The sequence below is a fragment of the Sarcophilus harrisii genome, chromosome 1 (assembly GCF_902635505.1).
Source record: "Sarcophilus harrisii chromosome 1, mSarHar1.11, whole genome shotgun sequence".
Classification (NCBI taxonomy): domain Eukaryota; kingdom Metazoa; phylum Chordata; class Mammalia; order Dasyuromorphia; family Dasyuridae; genus Sarcophilus; species Sarcophilus harrisii.
Window position 1 is genome coordinate 116649582 of NC_045426.1, and position 24183 is coordinate 116673764.

Genomic DNA, 24183 nt, shown 5'->3' on the forward strand with positions numbered 1-24183 from the left:
AAAAATTGGATAACCATGCCACTGATGACTTTCTCTAAGTTGCTGTCACATGAAGCCTTTCTTGATTAACCTGGCAGTTTTCCCCACTTCAATAACTTCATATATTATATATATATGTGTGTGTGTGTATATATAATATATATGTATGAAGCATTAGAGATCAGTGTATGCTAATAGATATGTTCCCAATACCTGTCTATGCATGCCTCTGAGAGCCAAGGGACTGTGTCTGTTTCTGAAAGATGCAAGTTCCCTCCCTTCATCCTTCATGCAAAAAAGGGAGCAAAATCTTCCAAGAAGTGAGCAGTGATCAATGAACTTTGAATAAGATGCGGCATTTCCACAGTGTGTCTGAGACAAGAAAAAAAGAGAGAAACACACATATATAGAAAGAGAGGGAAGAAGGGAGGGAGGAAGAGAAGAGAAAGATTTTTATGGTGCCAGTAGTGACTAATACACAAATCCAGAAAAACTCAAAAAATACCCACAGTCATAATCTAGAAAAAACAAAAAACAAAAACCATTTCCTCTTCTCCCCTTCCTTATCTTACATCACCTAGATGCCTTCTGCCTCTATGTCTGCCTTCACCTCACTTTCTAAATGCACAATTTCATTTCATTCTCTACAGCAAATCGGATCCTCCAACAATCTCTATTCTCTCACTCATCTTCAGTGGTTCCATGTTTGGTGGCTGTTTTTCTCCCACTTATAAAACATGTCCATGTCTGCTTGATCTCCCTATCTCTCAATTACCATATCCAATGGCCTTTTCTCTCTCCTCATCCTTCTTAACTTCTCTGCAGTTTTGACACTTTTGATTACCATATTTTCCCTGATACCTCTTTTTCTCAAGGTTTTTCAGACACTTCTCTCTCCCAGTTTTATCTGGCCACTGCTTCTCAATTTCTTTTGCACAAAATAATGTCTTTCCTCATCTCTGCTTCCTGGCTTTCTTTAAGTCCCAGCTAAAATCCTACCTTATATAAAAATCTTTTCCAAATTCCTCTTAAATGTAATACTTTCATTCCACTGATTATTTTCTATTTATCCTGTAAATAATATGTTTTACATAATTGTTTGTATGTTGTCTGCAAACAATTAGGCTGTCAACCCAGTTTAAATTATATAACATAAATTTGTAGTGGATCCAGTGAAGACTTTCATTCAATAGAAAAGCATAGAAAGCCAAAGTAGTGATAATAGTAGTGATCCATGGCTAAGGTTTGGCAGAATACAATCTGAGTTATGATATAAGAGCAACGGACTCAAAAGAAGAAGTTTAGTGTAGAATTAAAATGGTTCACTAAGAGATCAAGAAGGGATATTCTGGGAGAGAATTGAGTGATCACGGGACTGTAAGTCATAGTATATAGGGAAGGATTTAGTATTGGAAGACAGAGGAAGAGGTAGAATATCAATAAATTATGTTCACATAAGGGCATTTCAGAACTCAATGTGTATATCTGTGGTTGGTAGCAAAATCAAGGGTATGACCATTTCTTTGTGTGACTTAGGCAGAGTGAAAGAGTAGATCATAGGAAATTAGTAAATTGTAGAACTGAGCTTAGGACATTTGAAGAAGAGTAAATATTCTCCTAATATGAAGGAAGGAGTTAAATATAAGGACTGCAAACCAGGTACTAAATTAATTGAAGAAGCAAGAGGAGTATCCTGGAGGTCTCTAGACAACAATTACTAGGATTTGGATTGAGTAGTGCTTACAGAATCCTAAAGAATCAACTAAAAATTAATTGAAAAAATAATTTCAGTAAACTTGCAGGATATAAAATAAAAGCATGTGGATCATCAGCATTTCTATATAAGACCCATTAAATCCAGCAGGAAGAAAGAGAAATTATATTAAAATTATTACAAAATGTATAAAATACTTGGTGATACAGAAGCAATAGCTAGAATGCAAAATGAGATATTTACTTTTCTATACAGTCAATGAGGGAATTTGTTTTGCTTGACTACACATATTTGTTACAAAGATTTTGTTTTTCTTTTTCTTTTTCCAGTAGGAGACAAAATAGATTTGTTAAAAAAAAATGTTCTTTTAAACAGAGAAGTGGGAGTTATAGAAATAGAACATTGCATGCACTTTTAGATAAGGTCATTGATTGTGAATTTTCTTAATTGTTTCATTTTGTTACAAGAAACCTCTCAGGAGTGGGCATTAATCTATAATCACAATATAAAATGAAAACATTATTAGAACTTAAAAGTTTAGCTTGCTGTCTCCAGGGATGGAAGAAGAGTGTGCTCGTGGTTTGAGGGAATGGGTTGTACTTTTGTTCTCACTATATCTTCTTAGTAAATGTCTCTTTGTAAAAGCTAACTGATGTTAATTAGTTAAATGTTGCTAAGGGTCTAATCATTAATCACCATCATCAATCAATAATATAAAGAAAATATTAATTACAGTTGGTGATTGATATTGGGGAGAGCACATTAGAATGGGAACTTGATCTAATGACATTAAAAATTACCACAGACCCTCACAGGTGCCCTGGACATCTGATTTGCCAGTAAGAGTGGGCGTTTGAATAAAGACTATCATGGAGAAAGAATATTGAGTAACAAGAAGAAAGAGTATGTTGCAGGATGATTAGTCTGGCAGGAATTGAGAGGTATTGCTTCGGAAATTGGCAGGTAATTAAAATAAAGGAATAACTGAGAACAGAAAACAAAAAAGAAAAGGAATTGGATAAGTTTCAAAGAACAATACAAAGAACATCTTGAGCAAGAAAGAATGGCCTGATAAAGGACCTGGACTAAATAAGGAACTTCTAAAAGAGCAGCAAAATTTCAATCAAGTGCTAAGGGCAAAGGTTGTGAAATAATAGGCTCAAAATCAGCTATAAAAAAGGTGAACATCAGACACTGAAACAAGACTATTAAGAGAAGAATGAAAGAAAAACATTTACTATGTGTTTATCAGGTGCCAAGAACTGTGGTAGTTGTTCATCCTCTGATCAAAGGTGATAACATATGTTCAATCACTGGGGAGATGGGTATTTCCAGATATGGTAAATTGCATTAGCAGGTTAGATGGCAGTGCCTGGCTTAGGAATTTAGGCTTAGGACAGATAATAAGATCCAGAAGATCTTGGTCCACAGTTCAGGACAGATGAATTGTGTCCAGAACTGTGTGTATACTTATACACAAATATACATACAAAAACACACATTCATTTAAGTACACACAAATGTGTGTGTATATATACATAAATACATATGAGATTTCTGAATATTATGTCTACATACATACATGTTTTACTGTGCCTTCTTTTCAACTCCACTTTTGGCAGCTCCCTTATATGATACTTTGTCACTGGCTCTCCATCAGTTGTAGAAAATTCTTAGGGTAAAATCTTCCTCTATCAATGCAAGTGGACAATTCATCTATAATTTGTTGTCTTATGGAATTGCCTAGAGGCACTTAAGAGACTACATGGGTTGCCTGTGGCAATATATGGCGAAACTTTTTGAGATTCAAACAAGTTTTTCAGACTCCAAGGTCAAGCTTCTTTAGTCACTATCCCACATTGCTTCAAACAGACTATATAACTATGGGCAAATCACTTATCAGAACCTCAGTTTTCTCATATATATAAAAGTGGCATAATAATTACCTGTAGTATCTTTCTCACAAGTTGTTGAGGCCCTAGATGTGACAATGTGTGTAAAGACCAACTAAATGTCAGTTGCTACTATTAAATACATAATCTTGGAGGCAAAATGACATGCTAAGGCTCTAAAGCGCTAATAGATCTTTTCATTTTCCTTTTTAGAGACTAACACCAGGACTCCAGCTAAGAACTCTTTATTTCATTTTATTTCCAAGAAATCCCACAAATAGACCCAACCAGTTGAGACGGGGACTCCCAGAATTAGATTGATCACATAATTTGTGTGGAAGATATGTCTCTGTCACTATAAACTCATTTCAGTTGAATGTACTGGCAAGCAAATTCTGGCTTGGAGAAATCTATCTGGGTGCTATGGCTTGATGATGCACACTAATTGTTCTAGTCAATGTGCCTGGCAACCCTGGGCCTTCCCTGAGTCCTGCATGATTGAATTATGGAGTACCTTCCAATTTGACCACCAGTACTATTAGGAAGAGAGAGGAATGGGTTAACATTTAAACTGAATAACTGTTCCCCCATTTGAATCAAAGTCCCAAATTTTGAGATTCGGAAGGAATCTCAGTGACTATCTGTTCAAACCAAACACAAAAGGAATCGAATCCTTGCTTTTTGACCCCATTTGGGGTTTTCTTAGCAAATATAATGAAGTGGTTTCCCCAGCTCAATTTATAGAAGAGGAAACAGAGACAAACAGTTACGTGCTTCACTCAGGGTCACACAGTAAGTGTGTGAGGCTGATTTAGACTTGGGTCTCCCTAACTCCAGAACTCTGGACCACCTAGCTGGCCCCAGTTTAGACAGCTCTAATTGTTAAGAAGTTTTTCCTGACATCAAATCAAAATTGGTCTCTTGAAACGAGCACCTGGTTCTATCCTTTTGTGCTAAAGTGAAACAGACTCCGTATGATAAACCTTCAAATATTGTGATGACAGTTATCATGTCTTTCCTGTGTGTTCTCTAGTTGAGGTTAAATATCCTCAGAACCTTGAATTTCTATGTGACAGACTCAAGGTTCTTTATCATCCTTATGCACTGAAGACTCTCTAGTTCATCAGTGCCCTTCTCCAATTATGGTGCCCCAAACTAAGCATTTTACTCCAGAGATCTGATAGACAGGGAACAGTAAGACGCTTACTGCTTTAATACAAAAGTTATGCCAATCTTATTTAGCCTGAATTCGTTAGCTTTTTGAGGTATCATATCACTCTGATTCCAAATTGAGCTTCAAATCTACTAAAACCCTCAGATATTTTCCAGAACTCTAACTATCCCTCCCCAATCTTGTACTTGTGAGCAGAGTTTTTGTGTAAGATTTTTATGACATTTCAGAATCATAAATCTGGAACCAGAACGACCTCTAGAGGTTACTGAATTTAATTCTCTCATTCTATAGATGAGAAAAAACTGAGGCCCAGAGACATTAAGAGACATGACTGGGGTCACACAGTTCATAAGGGTCTGAGACAGGATTCAAACACCATATTGTTTCTATGTATTTACATTTGTCTTTATTGAATTTTGTCTTAATAGAGTTAGGTAAATGTTCTCACCTGTCAAGATCTTTTGGGATCCTGATTCTATTGTTTAATATCTTATCTTTCTGTTCTTCAATGTTTGTGTCATCTGCAAATTTGATAAGCCTCCCCTCTATACCAATATCAAAATCATAGATAAAAATGTTAAACAGTGGAAGCCCAAGCGCAGATTCCTGGGGCACTGCACTAGAGACTTCCTACAAGGCTGACACTGTAAAGGGCTGAGGCCTCCAGGGAGCTAGCCCAGACTTAACATGACACTGCACCATTTACAATTACTTCTTGTTCCTAGCCATCCAATTCTGAATCTAATTTTATTATCATCTAGTTCATACTTCTCAGTATCTACATAATAGTACAAAATGTTTTATCAAAAGCTCTGCCATAATTAAGAGAAGCTATATCCATATTATTTTTCTCATCCATTAGTTTGGTAAGCCTGTTAAAAAACAAATGAGATTAGTCTGACATGACCTGTTTCTGATGAAGTGATAACGTCTCTTTGTAATCACCACTTTTCTTTCTAGATGTCCATAGACTATCTTAAAATTCATTGTAGAATTTTCCTAGGATTTGATGTCAAGCTCACTGGCCTACAGTTTGTAGGCTCTGTTCTCTCCCATTTTTTTGGAAAATTGGGACAATTTTTCCAATTTTGTGATATCACTCCAGTTCTCCATAAGCTTTCAAATATTACTGTCAATGCTTTAGCAATTGTATCTGCCACCTCTTTCAATATCTAAGATATAGTTCATCTGAAATAGGTGACTTGAATTTACAAAGAGCAAGTAGGTTCTTATTTTCTCCTTACTTATCTTGGATATGAATTCTGTTAATCATGTTTATTCTGTCATTTCTAGTGTGACGATCATTCTCCTTGGTGGAGAAAACAGAAGCAAAATAATCAAACAGTTCTGCCTTTTCTCTGCTGTCAATTATCAACTCATTTACCCCAATAGGAGAGCCTATCCTTTCTTTGATCTTCCTTTTTGTCACATGGATTTTTTTTTGTTTGATTTTTGTGTGAGGAAATAGGGTTTATGTGATTTGCCCAAGATTACACAGCTAGTAGGTGTCAAGCATTTTGAGGACAGGTGTTCTGTACCACCTAGCTGCTCCCCAATATAGGTTTCCTAAAAAATAAAAATAAAAACCCAAAACATTAACATCAGAATCTTTAGGCAAATCCCATTCTTATTTCTTGTTATAATTGTTTTCCTCTGTATCTTCAGAATATAAATCATAACTCTCCCATTACTTTTGGCCTGACTTCTCCTGTAGTATTTTAATCCATGGGACTTTCCTCTGAACTTTTTGAACTCCTTCCCTTTCCCTACCATATAAGGTACAAGTTGGAGTATGCTTGGATTCCCCTTCTCTATCAAAACTTTAGGAAGAAGTGGTCATTCCTTATTTATTTCCTCCAGGGCACTAAAAGCCTGGGGTTCCATGGCATTTCTTTTTAGATAATATCTTTTGTACTCTCATGAATCACCTGGAATGAATAATTGTCATTCACTTTGGTAAAACTTTGTTGGTTCTCTGATTTGTTTTGAATCCATGCTATAGTAAAAAACAGACATTTTGGTTGTTGTTGTTACCAGGGCAACAAATAGCTACCTCAATAACCTTGAGTAGGAATTTAGTTGGAATTTCTTTTTCCTCTGACTCTTACATAATGATCTCTCAGTTGACAACGTAAATGTTTCTACTATATCATAGTAGGACAACTCATAGAAATATGTGTCCAACCCAAAATAATATCCTGTTTCAAATGAGGCAACTTGGAATTATTGGAATGCTTGTTCTTTCTCAGCTAAAACAATCCAGAAATCCCTTACAAAGACTCTCCAAGTCCACCACAGTTAAGTTCCACAATACCTGAAACACTGACAGTTCAATTTAGAGCCTCAGAAATAGATGAAGTATGGGACGTATGAGGAATTGTCAGTCTGAAGATGAATAGGTCTTGCCACCTCATACATACTGGCCAGTCAGTGTGTGAATCTCTGGTCCAAATGTCCATATGGTGGAAGTGGGTACATGCTGATTTATCTCTTGCCCTAATTGCACACATCAAATGATTCTGCACAAGGAGCTGATTGTAGTAGGATGTACCACAACTTTGGTCACAATATAGAATCAGATGCACAATGAGTTTCAGACAAATGTAGACAAATTAGTAGCCAAATCCACCTGAACAAATTTATCACAAATGGGCCCTTTAAGCCCTCCAGATTTAATCCATCGTGGCAAGTGTATTCTATGCCAAGCCTCAACAAAAGAGTTGCTATAATCTACAAGGTTCTTTGCTCCTTTTGAAGTCAAAGAATGCATTGGTTAGCCATCTGATAATCTCTCAAGAGAATGTTGTGTTCTTAAGCTCTGTTTTTTTTTTTATTAAAAAAAATTAATACATATTGCTTCAGGAATTGTGTTCAGAGAAAAATCAGAGCAGTAGGGGAAAAAAACCCCAAGATTTAAAAAAAAGTGAACATAGCATGTACTAAGTTACATCTAGTTTCCTTACTTCTTTTTCTGGTAGATGACGTTTTGTGGCCAAAAGTCTATTGGAATTGCTTGGGATCACTGAACCACTGAGAAGACCCAAGCCTTTCATAATTGATCATCACACTTTCTTGCTGTTACTGTGTACAATGTATTCCTGGTTCTACTTGTTTCGCTCAGCATTAGTTCATGTAAATCTTTCCAGGCCTTTCTAAAATCAGCTTCTTGTCCTTAAGCTCCTAAAGAAACCTTTCAAATTTTTTTTTGACTGAGGCAACTGGGGTTAAGTGACTTGCCCAGGGTCACACAACTACGAAGTGTTAAGTGTTAAGACCACATTTGAACTCAGGTCCTCCCTGACTTCAGGGCTAGTGAAATCTTTCTACTTTACTCAAAGTAGGGCTATTTTCAGTGAGATAGGTGGGGATCCAGGGAGAGTCTGATTCACTATGTGGGATTCCACAACAGCTACTTTGTCATGGATTATGAAGAATCCATGAAAGTAGAGTTATATGAAAACATTGCACTAAGATCAGAAAGGTCCTCTGCAAACAGTGAAAAAAATCTAGAAAAGGAAGAGACAAAACAATATACACTATGACTACAGTAATGTAAATAAGACAATGTTTTTTTTTTCCATTTGATTGAATTTATGAACTGATATCCAACAGGCAATATTTCTATGACTTGGAACCCAGGAGACTGGAAGCTAAAGGGAAGAAATAAGCACTTATAGAATATCTATTATGGGCCAGGCACTGTCCTAAGTGATTTTTTTTTGTTTTGTTTTACAAATATTATTTCATTTAATCTTCACAACAGCTCTGTGAACTTGTAAGGTAGGAGTTATCTTCATTTTGTAGTTGAAGAAAGTATGAAGTTAAGAAACACAGCTAATAAGTGTTTAGGGCTAGAATTGAATTCAGATCTTCCTGACTCCAGGTCCAGCACTACTCACAGTGCCACTAATCTATAAATTGATTCACCATCAGTCGTGTTGCTAATATGAGAACCTGGAGCCCAGATTTTCTATGACATTAAACTTCCTCTCAAGGCAATAGTAAAAAGAGGGAAAAAACCAGTCTTATGTTAAATGTAAGAGGTCTGGTATGCACTTCCATTCTTTTAAGACTACATAAGTTATAAAATCAGTATGTGATGTATTATCAGTATCCATCATACTATCAATAGTTTTTCTTAACTGTTTTTAGCTAACAGTCTTTGTAGGGAATTTGTTTGGATGTCTGTTGGGAAGTAAGTTTTATGCCAAAACAATGTCTTGGTAGAAAGAAAAAAGAGGGAAGGAAGGAAACCAATGAGTATTTATTAAGTACTTACTGCGTTCCAGGCATGTTGCTAAGCAATAAAAAACCAAAGGCAAAAATGGACCATATCTTGTCCTCAAAGAACTGACATTCTATTATAGGAAATGGCATGTACATTTAGCTAAGTTTAAAAAAATTTGTTTCAATTAACAACCATTAATTTACTCTCCTCACTTTTCCTACCTCCATGAGGGGAAAAAAAATGAAAACAAAACTCTTTTAGGAAATAGAGATAATAGCCAGGTTAAAATAAATTCTCATAGTGGTCATATTTTAAAATGCTTGCTTCAGTCTACATATTTCAGCACCTGTCAGCAGATATGTAGCATTCTTCACTACTGATCCTCTGAAAATATAGTTGATAATTACATCAGAGATATTAAGTCCTTCAAGATTATTTGTATTATATAGTTGTTATGACAAATTTTTTTCTTGGGCCTGTTCACTTCACTCTGCATAAGTTTATTCCCAGGTTTCTTTGAAACCATCTTTATCATTTCTTACAATAGTATCCCATTATATCCTAAGAATATGGCATAATTTATGTAGCCATTCCCCAAATGATGGGCACCCTTTTACTTTCAAGTTTTTTTGCTATCACATAAAGCTTCTACAAACCTTTTCTATTGAAGTTTCATTTCCCTCTTTAAAAAGGGTATCATTATCATTGGGGGAAAGAGTATGTATTATTTAGTTACTTTGGGGAGAATAGTTCCAAATTGCTTTCTTTAGCTAAACATTGCAATTCACAGCTTGAACAAAGATGAATGTGTCTATTTTTCCAAAGTCCCCCCAATATTTTTTCTTTTTTCCTTTTCTTCAACTTTGCCCATCTGATGGATACAAAATGGCATCTTAGGGTTGTTTTAACTTGTTTTTCTCTGATTATTAGTGATCTTAAACTTTTTAAAAATATGGCTATAAATGTTTGTGACAGCCCTTTTAGTAGTGGCAAGAAACTGGAAACTGAGTGGATGCTCATCAATTGGAGAATAGCTGAATAAGTTATGATGTATGTATGTTATGTAATATTATTGTTCCATAAGAAAAAATCAGCAGAATGATTTCAGAGAGGCTGGAGAGACTTAAAGAATTGATGCTGAATGAAATGAGCAGAACCAGGAGATCATTATACATGGCAACAAGACTATACGATGATCAATTCTGATGGACATGGCTCTCATCAACAATGAGGTGATTTGGACCAGTTCCAATGATCTTATGATAAAAAGAACCATCTGCACCTGGGGGAGGACTGTAGGGACTGATTATGGATCACAATATGGTATTTTCACTCTTTTTGTTGTGGTTTGCTTGAATTTTATTTTCTTTCTCATTTTTTTCCTTTTTTTAATCTGATTTTTCTTGATCTGAATTTTCTTTCAAGATAATCATATAATTGTCTTATATAAATATGTATACCTATGTTGGATTTAACATATTTTTTTTAACCATGTTTAACAAATATTGGATTATTTGCTATTTAGGGGAGGGAGTAGAGGGAAGGAGGGGAAAAATTGGAAGACAAGGTTTTTCAAGGGTCAATATTGAAAAATCATCCTTGCATATGTTTTGAAAATAAAAAAAACTTCAACTAAAAAAATTAAAGTATGGCTATAGATGGGATGGATTTCTTCCTTAAGAACTACTTATTTGTATTGTTTGACCATTAATTGGTTATTATTGTTATGAGTTTGAATCAACTCTTGTACAGGACTGAAACTGTGAATCAGACAAGAGAGCACTTAAGGCTGCCTATTCGATGTAAGACAATGGCTCTATTAGCATATATTTGAATGATGGCTCTCCTCACCATTGGTACTTGCTGAATGTTTGGTGGTGAGATAATCATAAGCAAGGATTGGAAGGCTGAAAGAGAGAAATCAAAGTCATTTGGCAGCAGGACGAGGAGGAGAGAGTCTGGAGACTCTGGACTCCAGAATCCAGGGTATATCTTTGGCAAGCCATGTGGCAGCTTTCTTGCCTCCTTCACTTCTCCTCTTAAGGACCAAGGACTTTGATTGATCCTGACTCTGGCTGACCCTGAGGCCCTCCAGGGAGCTAGCCCATACTTTACAAACTTTTATCATTTGAAAATGAGATTTTTCTTAGAGAAGCTTGATACAAAGATTTCACCCAGTTGTTTGCCTTTTAATCTTACCTGAGTTGGTTTTGTTTGTACACTTTTTTTTTTTACTTTTGTAATAAAAATTGTACACTTTAGTGTCTATATCCTCTCTAAACCTCTTCTGGATATGAACTCTTTCCTTATGCCCACATCAGAAAGATAATTTCTTCCTTGCACCTCTAATTCGTTTATGATATGACCTTATATATCTAGATCATGTATGCATTGAGCTTGTTGAAATATGGTATAAGGTGTTAGTGTAAACTTAATTTCTATAAGAGTATTACCCATTTTTTCCAGTGGATTTTATTAGATAATGAGTCCTCCCCCCAGGTGTTAAGGGTCTTTAGGTTTACTGAATATGGATATTTTATTTGCTCCTATATGCTGTGGTTTTTCTAGTCTGCTCCTTAATAGACCCTTCTAATCTACCAAATTATTTCCATGTTTATTGCTTAGTATTATAATCTGATGCTTGCTGTAATTGAGTCCCTTTCTTTTCCTTTTTAAAAAATTTCCCTTGAGATTTTTTACCTTTTATCCTTCTGAATGGATTTCATTTTTTTTTAGCTCTATAACAATAATCATTGGATAGTTTGGTATAGGTACTAAACAAATATATTAATGTAGGTACAATTGCTATTACATTGGCTTGGTCTATACATGAATAATTAATATTCCTCCATTTATTTATATCTGTCTTTATTTCTAGAAATTGTTCTGTAATTGTATTTACAATGTTTCTGTATATATAAGTAGATAGAATCTTAAGTGTTTTATACATTCTATGGTTATTTAAAATAGAATTTCTATATTTATTTCTGCTCAGTGTGGTTGGTTACACACATAAATGCTGATAATTTATGTGGATATATTTTAAATCCTGTAACTCTCCAAAAGTTATTGCTTCAATTAATGTCAGTTGACTAAGGCACTCTAAATATTCCATTACATCATCTACAAAAAGAAACAATTTTGTTTCTTCTTTGCTTATGATAATTTCCTCAATTTCCTTTTCTTACTGCTATAGTTCATGACTTGAGGACTATAATAAAAAGCAGTGGTGACAATGATAAAGCTTGCTTTACCCCTAATATTAATGTAAGGTCTTTATTTATTCTCATTATATGTAACATCAGCTCTTAGCTTTAAATATGATATTTACTATGTTAAAGAAAGGTCCATTTAGTTCTGTATTTTCTAGCACTTTAACAGAAATAGCTGTTTTGTCTATAGGCTTTTCTATATCTGTTGATATAATCAAATGAATTTTCTTGTGTTATAATTAGTACATTCAATTGGATCCATAATTTTCTTAATACTGCACAAAGCCTACATTGCTAGTATATATCCAATTTGTTATAAAATAGTGTATCAAGATTACAAGGTTTTGAAGAGTCAATGGTGAAAAATTATCCTTGCAAATGTTCCAAAAATAAAAAGCTTCAATAAAAAATTTAAAAAATAAAATAGTATATCATATTTTTAATATATTTCTTTGCTAATATTTAATTTTAAGGTTTTTTAAAATAGTAGAATCACCAGCAAAGGATATTCTCATAAGCCATCTATACCAGTTGATTTATGTCCTATTGATCTTGGCATTACAGTATGTACCTATTTTTTAAAATTCTCATTACTATCTTTTGTTTTTATATTATTATAATTTTTAAATATGTCCTACTCTTCTCCCCTCCCTAGCATGCTATCCCTTGTCACAAAAAAAGAAAAAAAACAAGAAAGCAATTCAAGAAAACTAACACATCAGCCAAATTTGATGGTATTTGCAGTATTACATACCCATAATCCTTTACTTTCACAAAGCAATGAGGAATGCATGTTTTCATATCTTTTCTTTGTAGTCAAACTTGTCTTTATAGATGACAAATTCATTTTTAGGATTTGTTTTTTTCTCCTATTTACATTATTGTAATGCTTGTGAAGATTGTTTTTTTCTGGTTCTGTTTACATCCCTCTGCAGTCATTTAAGTCTCTCCTGTTTCCTCTGAATTCTTTATATACACACATGATATATATATACATACATATACGTATATATATATAAATGTAATACTACATTAATATTTCTTTATATTCCTATATAATTTGTTTTATTATGAAAATTATGGGCATTTCTACTTTTTTTCCAGTCTTTGCTATTACAATAAGTGCTTCTATTAATATTTTGGTGTCCTAAGGGGTCTTTCTGTCTTTGACCTCCTTGGGATAAATACTTGGCAATAGAGAAGTTACGCAGACCAGAAGTGTTAAATATGTTACTCTGAGGCACATGCAGTCCACAACATTTCCAAGTGTGACCTGAACCAGATTAAAATGAAATTGGGAAACATTTTTAAATTAATAAAATTACAATAAAGCATAAATAATATTAATATAGTTTTCTGAGTTGATATATAGCCTACAGGGATCTTTATGTATGATTTAGTGATTCCAAATTCTGTTGAAATCTTGACAGCACTGGTCTAGAACAAATTATTCATTTTAAACAAGACGACTAAATTATAGATGTAGAATTACCAAGACTTGTCAATAACTGAATCTTAGGTATGAGGGAAAAGAAGAGTTGTCTGTTCTTCCTGGATCTTGACACCTACAATTGAACAAAAGACTTCAGGTTTGAGCTGAGCAGAAAAGAGTTCATTAGAACTATCATCATCTGTGGAAAACTGGGACACTGATGCGTTATTGGTGGAGTTGTGAACGAATCCAACCATTCTGGAGAGCAATCTGGAATTATGCCCCCAAAAATATCAACCTGTGCATACCCTTTGATCCAGCAGTGCTACTACTGGGTTTATATCCCAAAGAAAAACTAAAGAAGGGAAAGGGACCTGTCTGTGCCAAAATGTTTGTGGCAGGTGTTTGTAGTGGCTAGAAGCTGGAAACTGAGTGAATGCCCATCAATTGGAGAATGGTTGGGTAAATTGTGGTATATGAATGTTATGGAATATTATTGTTCTGTAAGAAATGACCAGCAGGATGAATATAGAGAGACTTTGAAAGACTTACATGAACTGATGATAAGTGAAATGAGCAGAATCAGGAGATCATTATATACTTCAACAACGATACTATATGAGGATGTATTTCTTCGACAAAGAGAAGATCTAACTCAGTTTCAATTGATCAATGATGTTCAGAAGTAGCTACACTCAAAGAAAGAACACTGGGAAATGAATGTAAACTGTGCATTTTTGTTTTTCTTCCCAGATTATTTTTTACCTTCTGAATCCAATTCTCCCTGTGCAACAAGAGAACTGTTCGGTTCTGCACACATATATTGCGTCTAGTATATAATGTGACATATTTAACATGTATAGGACTGCTTGACATCTGGGGGAGGTGAAAAGTTGAAACAGAAGTGAATGCAAGGGACAATGTTGTTTAAAAAAAATCACCCAAGCATGGGTTCTGTCAATAAAAAGTTATAATTATTTAAAAATAAATAAAAATAATTCCAACAACAACAAAAAAAGAACTATCATCATCTTATTCCTAGAAGGGAGGTACTATTATAAAAATCCTCATTTTACAGTGTTCTATCTATCTCCACCCACTTTTCTGCCTTTCTGGTTTCACCCAATGTTCTATCCTGTCAAGATTTTTTTTTTTATTCTAACATCTAATATGTTAGATATTCCTCCTAGTATTATGTCATTTTCAAATCTGACATACTGTTTGTGCCTTTCTCTAAGTTATTGATTTAAAAGTAGTGAATAGCAAAGGTCTAAAGAGAGATCTCTGAAGCATCTATTGAAAGCTTCTCTGCAGGTTGATTGCTATTTGGACTCATCCATTCAAACAGTTTAACATAATTGTACTTTTTATATATGGAGTAGAAACACTGACTGAAAACTCCTTATTCCTTCTTTCTCAATATCACATTACTCAGCCTTCTACCATTATCTCACTCTTGTAGCATTTCTTATTATCATAACTAATTTTACTGTAGCAGCTAGGAAAGCATATTCTGAGGCAGCTAGATGGTTGGGCGTGGAGCCAAGAAGACCTGAGTTCAAATCTAGCCTCAAACACTTCTTAGTTGTGGGAGCCTTGGCAAGTCACTTGTGTTTGCCTCAGTTTCCTCATCTGAAAATGGAAATAATAGCACCTACATCTCAGAGCTATAGTTAGAATCAAATAATTACAAAGTGCTTAGCATAGTGTCTGGCATATAATAAGCACTACATAAATGTTACCTAATATCAAGATCCCATTTTGCTTTGTCTTCTCCAGATTTCCCCTTCTGTCATATCTACTATTGCTAATCTCCAATTTCTCTCTATTCTTTCCTACTGCCCAGTAGTATTACTGCCTCCTGCCCATACTAATTCCCCATCCTCAAAAAATTCTTATTTGATCTGTTTACTCCACTAGCTAACATTCCACATTTCTCTTTCCTTTTGTGACTAAATTGGAGAAGGCTGTCTTCATTAATCTCTTAATTGCCAAATTTAATGGCATTTTCTCAATCCTCATTTTCCTGACCAAAAGAGGGGTCACACACCCCACAGTTTCTGATACTATGGATTACTCTTTTCTCTCTAAGTTTATGTGTCACAATCTATCTTAGTTCTTTCTCCTACCTGTCTGCATTTTTTGCTGGATTTTCATCTAATTTATACCCACTAACTGTGGTTGTCAACTATCATTTTCTCCCATTTCCTTTTCTCTCTTCCCTCTACTTTTTCACTTGGTGATCTCATTAGATTCCATGGATTCAATTACCATTATAGATAATTCCCTGATGTTCTTATCTACTCCTAATCTCTCTTCTGACCTGCAGATTCAGACTTCTCACTGACCTTTATGACATCTTGACCTGGATGTCCTGTAGATATTTTAAACTTAATATGTGCAAACTAAACAGTTAAATTTAAACATTAAATGGAAACCACATGTTATCTTTTTCCCCAAACCCTTCTTTCCTCCTAACTTCCCTATTTCTGTCCAATATCCTCCCTGTCACCCAAATTTAAAACCTAGATGTCATCCTTGACTCCTCCCTCTCTTTCTTCATCACCCTTTCAATAAGTAATCTATTGCCAAGACCTATCAATTCCACCTTTGAAATTTTTCTCTTATCTGCCTCTATGTCTCTTCTGACCCTGCCACTAGCCTGGTCCAGGGCTTCATCTGTCACCCCTACACTATTGCAAGTAGGCTGCTGATTGATTTCACTTCCTCAAGTCTCTTCCTACTCTATCCAATTTGTTCTCCACTCAGCTGTCCAATTGATTTTTCTAAAGTGAGGGTCTGCCCATGTCACCGGATCATTAACTGTCTCTGCCTTCTTATCATCTACAAATGCAAAATTCTCAAGCCCTTTGGAACCTGACTCTCTCCCACTTGGAGAGTTTTCTCTGCTTTCCCAGCTATTCTGTGATCCAGTGACACGGACCACCTTGATGTTCCTAGAACAAGATTTCTGAGTATTTTCACTGACTGATCTCTATGCCTAGAATTCTCTCTTCACCACCTACAGAGCACTCCATCTCTCACAGTCTCTAACTCTATATCTTGTCTTTCCTGGTTTTTAAATTGTGGCTAAAATATCACCATTCATAGGAATAGGGAGCAGAGAAAGGGGAGAGTACAGTGAGACAAGCCCACAGATCACTAACATGGTGGGAGCCCCTTTGGTAGGGAATCTATATTGTGGGGAGAGGAAAGCTTTGTAGGAGAGGCAAAGCCAACTGCTGGTCCTGAGAATTCCACCAGAAAAAGTTGAGTGAGATTCAGACACAGGTCTCTTTAGGAGCAAGCACAGGTGGGCTAATACTCTCTTTGTCAATTAAAGGATCAACTGTTCCTACTGACATTTGCCACCCTATTTCAGAAACAAGGCTCTCTGCTCCACCAAGATCCCAAATCCTCTCACCAGAGAGCTATGTTGCCAATGGTGACCACCAGGCAACCTAGCAACCTTCTGTTTTTGTATTCAGCATATAAGAGTGAAGAGAAGAAGTTAACACCCTAGCATAGCAACAGCAGATTTTCTTCCTTGATATGCTGTGGCAAAGTCCTGGATTAAAAGTCATAAGACTTATATTCAAATCTCAATTCTACTTTCAAATTCAAATCTCAGGCAAGGCATTTATCCTCTGGCCTTTAGTTAGAAAATTCATTAAATGAGAGAAAGCTTTGGACTAGACTACCTCTGAAATCCTTTTCACCTGTTTTCTGATGCCTGAAACTCCTGTTATAGATGACAATAACTTTAATTTTACATAATAATGATGATGACTTTCACATAATTCAAGATTTTAAAAATAATTTTTCTTATAACAGGCTTTTCAGTTGGGTAGTGCAATTATTATTCTAATTTGATTCAGGAGAAAACTAAGGTTCCCAGAGCTTAAATAAATTGCCTAAATTCAAATGCTTTATAAATAATTAAATTGGAATTCATATCTAGGTCTCTTCATTGATGCCATGACCAGGGCAACTACTATAATACCACTGACTTTTTTTGAGGGGAGGAGGAAGGAGAGGAAATGAGTTTCCCTGGGATCACCCAATTAATAAATGGCTGAGGTCTTATTTGAAACCAGGTCCTCCAGACTCCAGGACCAGTTCCTTCATCCATTGCACCACCTAGCTGCCCTCATACTTCTTTTTAAAAGGTGAAAATTCCAAGGAAATAATTGGGTCCTTTACTGTACCAATGGATTAATGATTTCATTAATGTTTTATGACTCAGGATGAAATTTATCCATACCTGCTCAACCTATGCCCTTATCTATATCCTCCATATCCTCTCAATGGGCAGTGAAGGCAGATAGGAAATAAAGTGGATAAAACATTGAACCTGGAGTTAGGAAGAACTGAGTTTAAATTTAGCTTTAGGCACTTACAGTGCGATCCATTTAGCCTCAGTCTGCCTCAATTTGCTCCTTTTTAAAATGGGGATAACAATAGCACCCAATTCCCTGGATTATTGCAATGTTTAGATATCTGTAAAGCAGTTTTATAAAACCTTAAAGATCTATTAGAAAATGTCATTATTACCTATTATAATCAAACGTTTGAACATTTGTCGCAAAAGAGGGTTCAGGCTTGTTCTGTTTGGCTTTTAGCACAAAATTAGAAGCAATTAAGTGCAAGTCAGAAAGAAGCAAATTAGGCTTGATATTTGGGTAACTATGATAACAATTAAAGCTATCCAAAAGTGGAATGACCTGCCTATAGTAGTGAGTTTCCTTTCCTTGAAAGAGAAGAGAGACTGGAAAATCAGTTTTAGTGGGGATTCCTTTTGTTGGATTAGATGATTGCTGAGGTCCCTTCAAAATTTCATATTTTCAATCCTGTCATTCTTCTGATCTTCAGTGGATACTGATGAGGACGATTTCTTGTTCCTCTCCCATCCCTTTTTTTCATATGTTTTCTTAAAATATACTGTATCAGCTTCTTGTGCATGATTCTTCTATGGTTTTGTTGTGATCCCCTCACGTTTACTATCATTCTTAGAAGCCTCACCTTTAGGCTTTTGAAGACACATTCTAGCATTCATGCTAGCATTATAGCATTCTAAGATTGGTAGCCACTGAAGTATAAATAACTGCTAATAACTGCTATTGACCCAATAGCAGTAAAAGAGACATTGTATGCACTGGACCTTTGAAGGAAAAGAAGGAAGAAAGAAGACTGAAAAGTGAGGAAACAAAGGCTCCTAAAACAAAATACCTACTACACGACATTGTCTAGAGTTGTTCCTGTTTATTTTCAATTGTACAGGGCAAATTAAAGCTGTGAAGTTACTTGGGGTTCGTCTTCTGGGTAGGATATAGGTAAGGCTGTCATATAGTCACCAAAATCAGATTACTGTAAATACCTTGGAGGCATTTATGGTGTTTAAAGCTAAGTCACCTCAATGGGTAAAGTTTTAGTGCTTATGTGTATAAAATATATGCCTATATGTATTTTCTGCATTAGTTTCTTGGGATAATAATGATTTTAACCTTTCTTTTTTTATCTGAAATTACTCAGTTTCCTCAAAGGTATAAAATGTTTCATTTTCCTGATTCATAATTTGATTTGCAAATGATTTATAACTGGTTGGGAGTGTTTAGTTTAAGTAAGAATAAAAGTAAAACATGACTCTTTCTCATCATAAAATATTACCGTTATTTCTTAGTCATCAATTCTCTCCTCCACTTTTACTTCTACCAACTTTCATGATACTTCTATCAAATTAGATAGAATGATGTTTTCACTTTTTCGTCACTTCAAAGTATTTATCTTTTAAAATAATTATACTGTGGTTATCACAGCTGTTGCAACTTTAGTGACAAAAACTTGAGTACTTTACTAGGATGCATTAGCCAGTATGGTTTAATGGGAAGCCCAATGGATTTGGAGACAAACTGATATAGCAGAAGTGAAATTGACTTACAGGACCCTTCCTATGGAGGGGTTTCCTTTCCTAGTTCTGGTCTCCCTTTTGGGAGCTTTAGGACATCTGCTCCCAACCAGATGGTAACTTAGAACATAAAAAATTTAGGGTTTTCATTTGATGTGGCAAACTCTACATGGTTCCTTGGTCCTTTCCCTTTGTAAAATGCTAGAAAAAATTTTTAAAAGACACCAGAAATTGCTAAGTGGGGTTAATATTGTGTTTTGTCTCCCTGTTTTATCAGTAGACATGTGCCTACAGTTGTTTGGAAAATACCAGAGGTGAAATGTAAAATGCCTAACCTTCAAATTGCTGATGTTTAAGTATTAATTTCTCAGAGGATCCTACTTAAGTTGCAATGTCGAGATATCTGCTTTACAGATTTTTTTAATTTTTTATTAATACATATTGCAAATCATTTGTTTCATTTTTTTTTACATTCTTATTTCTAGGAATAAAATACTAGTCCCTTATCTGACCCCCATTGTACACTGAGTATTTTTCTGCTACCCCTTTTTAAAGAAACCCTAGACAAGAGGCATTTTGTGTAAGAAATTTTCCCTTTTGGTACTGAGGTGGGATTTAATAATCCAAAGAATATGAAGAAAAAGGGGTCTAGACATCTTCTGAGAGACCAGGCTTCCTTTGGACTAACATTGGGCCAAAATGCATGACAGTGGTTTTTCCACGTTGTTATTCATCCATCATTCTCAAAGAGAGCCAATGATATCATAAAGGTATTGTCTTGAGTTTTCTCTTCAAGTGGATCTAAATAAGCAGAGCTATGTCTTTGAAGTCTTCAGCCTCACTATCTCCTTCAGAATTATCAGAGGTGAGAGGCAAGACAAGAGTCAAGAAAACTGTCCATGGCCCAGGATTCAGTAGGTGACTCTGGTCTTTTTAAATTAAGGTCTTATCCAGGTCTCAACTTGTCTGAGGCAATGCACATTGAAAGACTAAGAGCAAGCTAAGAACTGAAACAAAAGATGGCCTGGTTTACGATCATAAATCTGGGAGGGGAAGACCCTCAGAGTTAGAGACTAACACAGAAAACAGTTGCTTTGCATACTCATTTTAAACCATCCAAACTAAAAAATGAGCAATAGAGGCTTAGGCCTCTTATTAGCCATTTAATGAAATTCATGGTGGATTGGGTTTAAAGAGTAGACAAATAGCTCCATTTGATTCACAGTGGGCTTTTGAAAAGCCTGTTTATTCTATTTATGATTCAAGAAATCATAAATGAAAACTGCACAGAACAAAAAAGGTAAATTGTCTCAAATTTTTTTAAAAAAGTAAAAATAATTTGAAAAAAAATCTAATCTTATAAGATATAAGGAACCAAAAACTAAATTCCTATGAACATAATACGCACATGTAAGGAAGGGTATGGAGCCCCAATGGCAAGAGGGACCCCATGTGGTAAAGGAAAGAAGAGGGAGAGATAAGGAAAGAATAGAGGAGAAGAAAGACTAGAAGGAAGAGAAGAAAAAAGATGAGAAGGAAAAGGAGGAAAAGAAGGAAGAGGGGAAGGAAAAGGAGAGGAGGAAGAAGAAGATAAAGAAAAAAATAATAGGGGAACTCAAATTGGTAAGTTGAGTGGGGGCTAGCTACTATTATTCACAGATAGCATAGTAAAAGATAGTTAATACAAAATGTTCTCCTAAAAACCTAGTTAACTCTTTCCCATAAATACACACAGCATTTATGGGAGGAGTAAGCTTAAACTTAGATCATGATAGTGGTGAGGCACACATGTAACAAACATGTGTGACAAAGGTTTAACTCACATTTGCTCTAGAAATCCTGTTTCATGAAGAACCTCCACTGGTGTTCTTGCTGCTGATCCTTCATGCTTGAAGAAGACCAATAACATTACAAGGGTTGTGTACTGACTTTCAAATGAATTTGGATTTAAGTGAGACAGAGCTGTGTAAAGTTGTCAGCCTCTCTCACCTCCAGTCATCTGTTTTTTTCACACTAGAGACACCCTGTCTCTATTTACACTGCAACACTGGGTGAGTCATCTAATATCTTTATTTCTCACTTTTCTCATTTTTAACATGAAGGGATTAGCGTTTTGGTCTTTAAGGTGCCTTTCAGCCCTAAATCTATGATCTTCTAAATAATCTTTAATATCTATGGGTTCTTTATTGAAAGCCCATTTAAAGTTAATTTCAAATTTGGTAATTAGTTTGCCCTAATTAGCTCTCGAGTCAAGAAGGAAGAATAATAAAAAGAACAAGGAATTTGGAAAATCAGGAGACCTAAAACTGAGTCCTGGCTCTGTCATTCATCATTCTATGTCTTTATCTCTATATGTCTAAAATGCGGGCATTGGACTAGCTGATTTCTAAGGTACCTTCCAGTATTCTATTATAATATTCTATTATTATAATTATACTACTATTATAATAATCTGCATTTGAGTAACACTTTAAAATTTAAACTTTCCTCACAGTCTACACAAGAAAAGAACACCAAAAGTAACCCAGAAAACAAGGATGGGCTGTGCTCTGTATTATTGTAATTAAACATTCAAAACAGTATCTAGAGCTCCGAGCTTGGAATCAAGAAGACTCCTTTTCATGAGTTCAAACTTAGTCAGGCACTTATTAGGTGTGTGAACCTGGGCAAGCCGCTTAATCCCGTTTGCCTCACTTCATACATAAAAGGAACCAGAGAAGGAAATGGCACACGGGCTCCGTATCTTTGCCATGAAAATGGGATCACAAAGAGTTGCATAAGGCTGAAATGACAGAACAACAAAAGCCAGGCACCGTGGCAGACGCTGGAGACACAAGAACAGAAACCTTCAAGCAGCTTATATTCTGTAGAAGAAACAATATGGAAATATAGATAAGTAGTGGGGATATAAAGAGGCACATGATTTGAAGGAAGGCAATATCCAAAAAGAGGCTCATCTGGAAGGTAGTCATTAAGATTTGAAGGAAAGAAGGGATAGATCTTGGGAGTCATGAAGCCCTGAATTCAAATACGCTTATTAGCTCAAAGTCATTTCGACTCAGCCTCAGTTTCCTCACCTGTAAAACGAAGGGCTTCCATCTCTAAATAGCCAGAAAGAAGTGCCTCACAGATGGGAGAGCTGGAGCCAGAGTTTAAACCCATATCTTGACTACAGAACCAGCAGCATGTTCATTAAATTAAGCTTCCTACGCAAAGTGCAGTCCACTTACAGAGTATCAGAAGCGGAGACTCATCATCCCACAATAATTACAAATTGTTTCATAATTTCGTAATTTAATCTTTGGAGATAAGTGAACCTCAAATATCCGCTTCTTGAACGCTCCTTCGGGCCTGGCCCTACTAAATTCCATCAATTCAATTCAACAACTAGGTGGGCTTCGTCCGTGACTCTCCCAAGAACACTTAACAAGTGGAGCTAGCCCTTCTCCCGAGGAGACCAAGGCAAGCACCGAGAAATGCCTGCCTTCCAGGAGCCCACTCCGACAGGTGGGTGGATGCAACAAGTAAAGCGGAGGGCGGGAACTAGAGAGACAATTTGGGGAGGAGGAGTTGAGAGAGGTTGTTTGTTTTGTTTTGTGCAAAGCACACTTGAGCGTAATCTTCAAGGAGGATTTCCGAGGGACGGGCCTGGCGGAAGGGCATCACCACACCGGGGCGGCCGGCCTGTGCTAGCGAGAAGCTGAGTAGTGAACACACGAATATTAATGTTTTTAACCCACTCCCATCAATAAAGGATCTTCAGCAGCCTTAGTCCTTAAGGCCGGCCGGTGGGTGTCCCGTCCTTCTAGGCCACCCGACGCTTCCTCCCTTGGACCCGGAGCGGGGCCCCAAGGCTCATCACCTTCTCAGGTGAAGCAGAAGGGTTAGCGATGCCGCCCACGCATGCGCCTTTTCATCCCCTCCCCGCCCTCGACTCGCTCGCAACTTGATGACGTCATCGCTCCGCGCGCAGTCTACTTAGCCTCTCCGTCCTGTAGCAGAGCCGGAGCCGCGGCGGAGGTGGGAGGAGGGCAAAGGTGGTGGGGGGGGGGGGGGCGGAGAAGAAACCTGTTTTACTACGCATGCGTGCTGGGATGGCGGCGACGCTTCTTTCTCTGCCGGTTTCCTTGGCTCGCCCCAGCCAGGGAGGGCTGAACCCCCTCCTCCTTCCTCTTCCCCCCGCCCGGCGGGGCTTCTAACTGACAGTTGGTCGCCGGGGTCCTGTCCACGCGCCGTCGCGCGCCGCCTTCTCCTGCCCAGGGTCCCCCCCGCCCCCTTCCCCCAGGTAGAGAGGGGCGGGAGGGGGTGTGGGGAAGAGGAGGAGGAGCCGGAGCCTGAGGAACCCAGAGCGGCGGCCACCGCGGCCCAGCCCGGCCAGGGCCGCCGGGGAAGGGAGGAGGAGAAGACCCCCCCCTTCCCCTGTCCCCGTCCCCAGTCCCCCTCGTCCCTGCGCTGGGGCGCCCGAGGCCCCGGCGGCGGTGGTGAGCAGTAAAGCGGGGGAGAGGGAGGAGGAGGAGGAGGAGGTAGAGGGTTAAGGCGGAGGGGACTCTCGTGCCGGGGGTGGGGGGAGAGGAGGGCACTCGGGCCTCTCCTCCACTCCCCCCTACCCCGCACCAGCGCGCCATGTAACCCCGCCCCGCCTGGATC

General features: G+C 36.9%; 1 pseudogene; it reads right to left on the bottom strand.

Moving 5' to 3' along the window:
* Positions 1–21096: 21096 nt before the first annotated feature.
* LOC116422765 lies at positions 21097–24181 on the bottom strand (annotated as a pseudogene).
* Between the last annotated feature and the right edge of the window lie 2 nt (positions 24182–24183).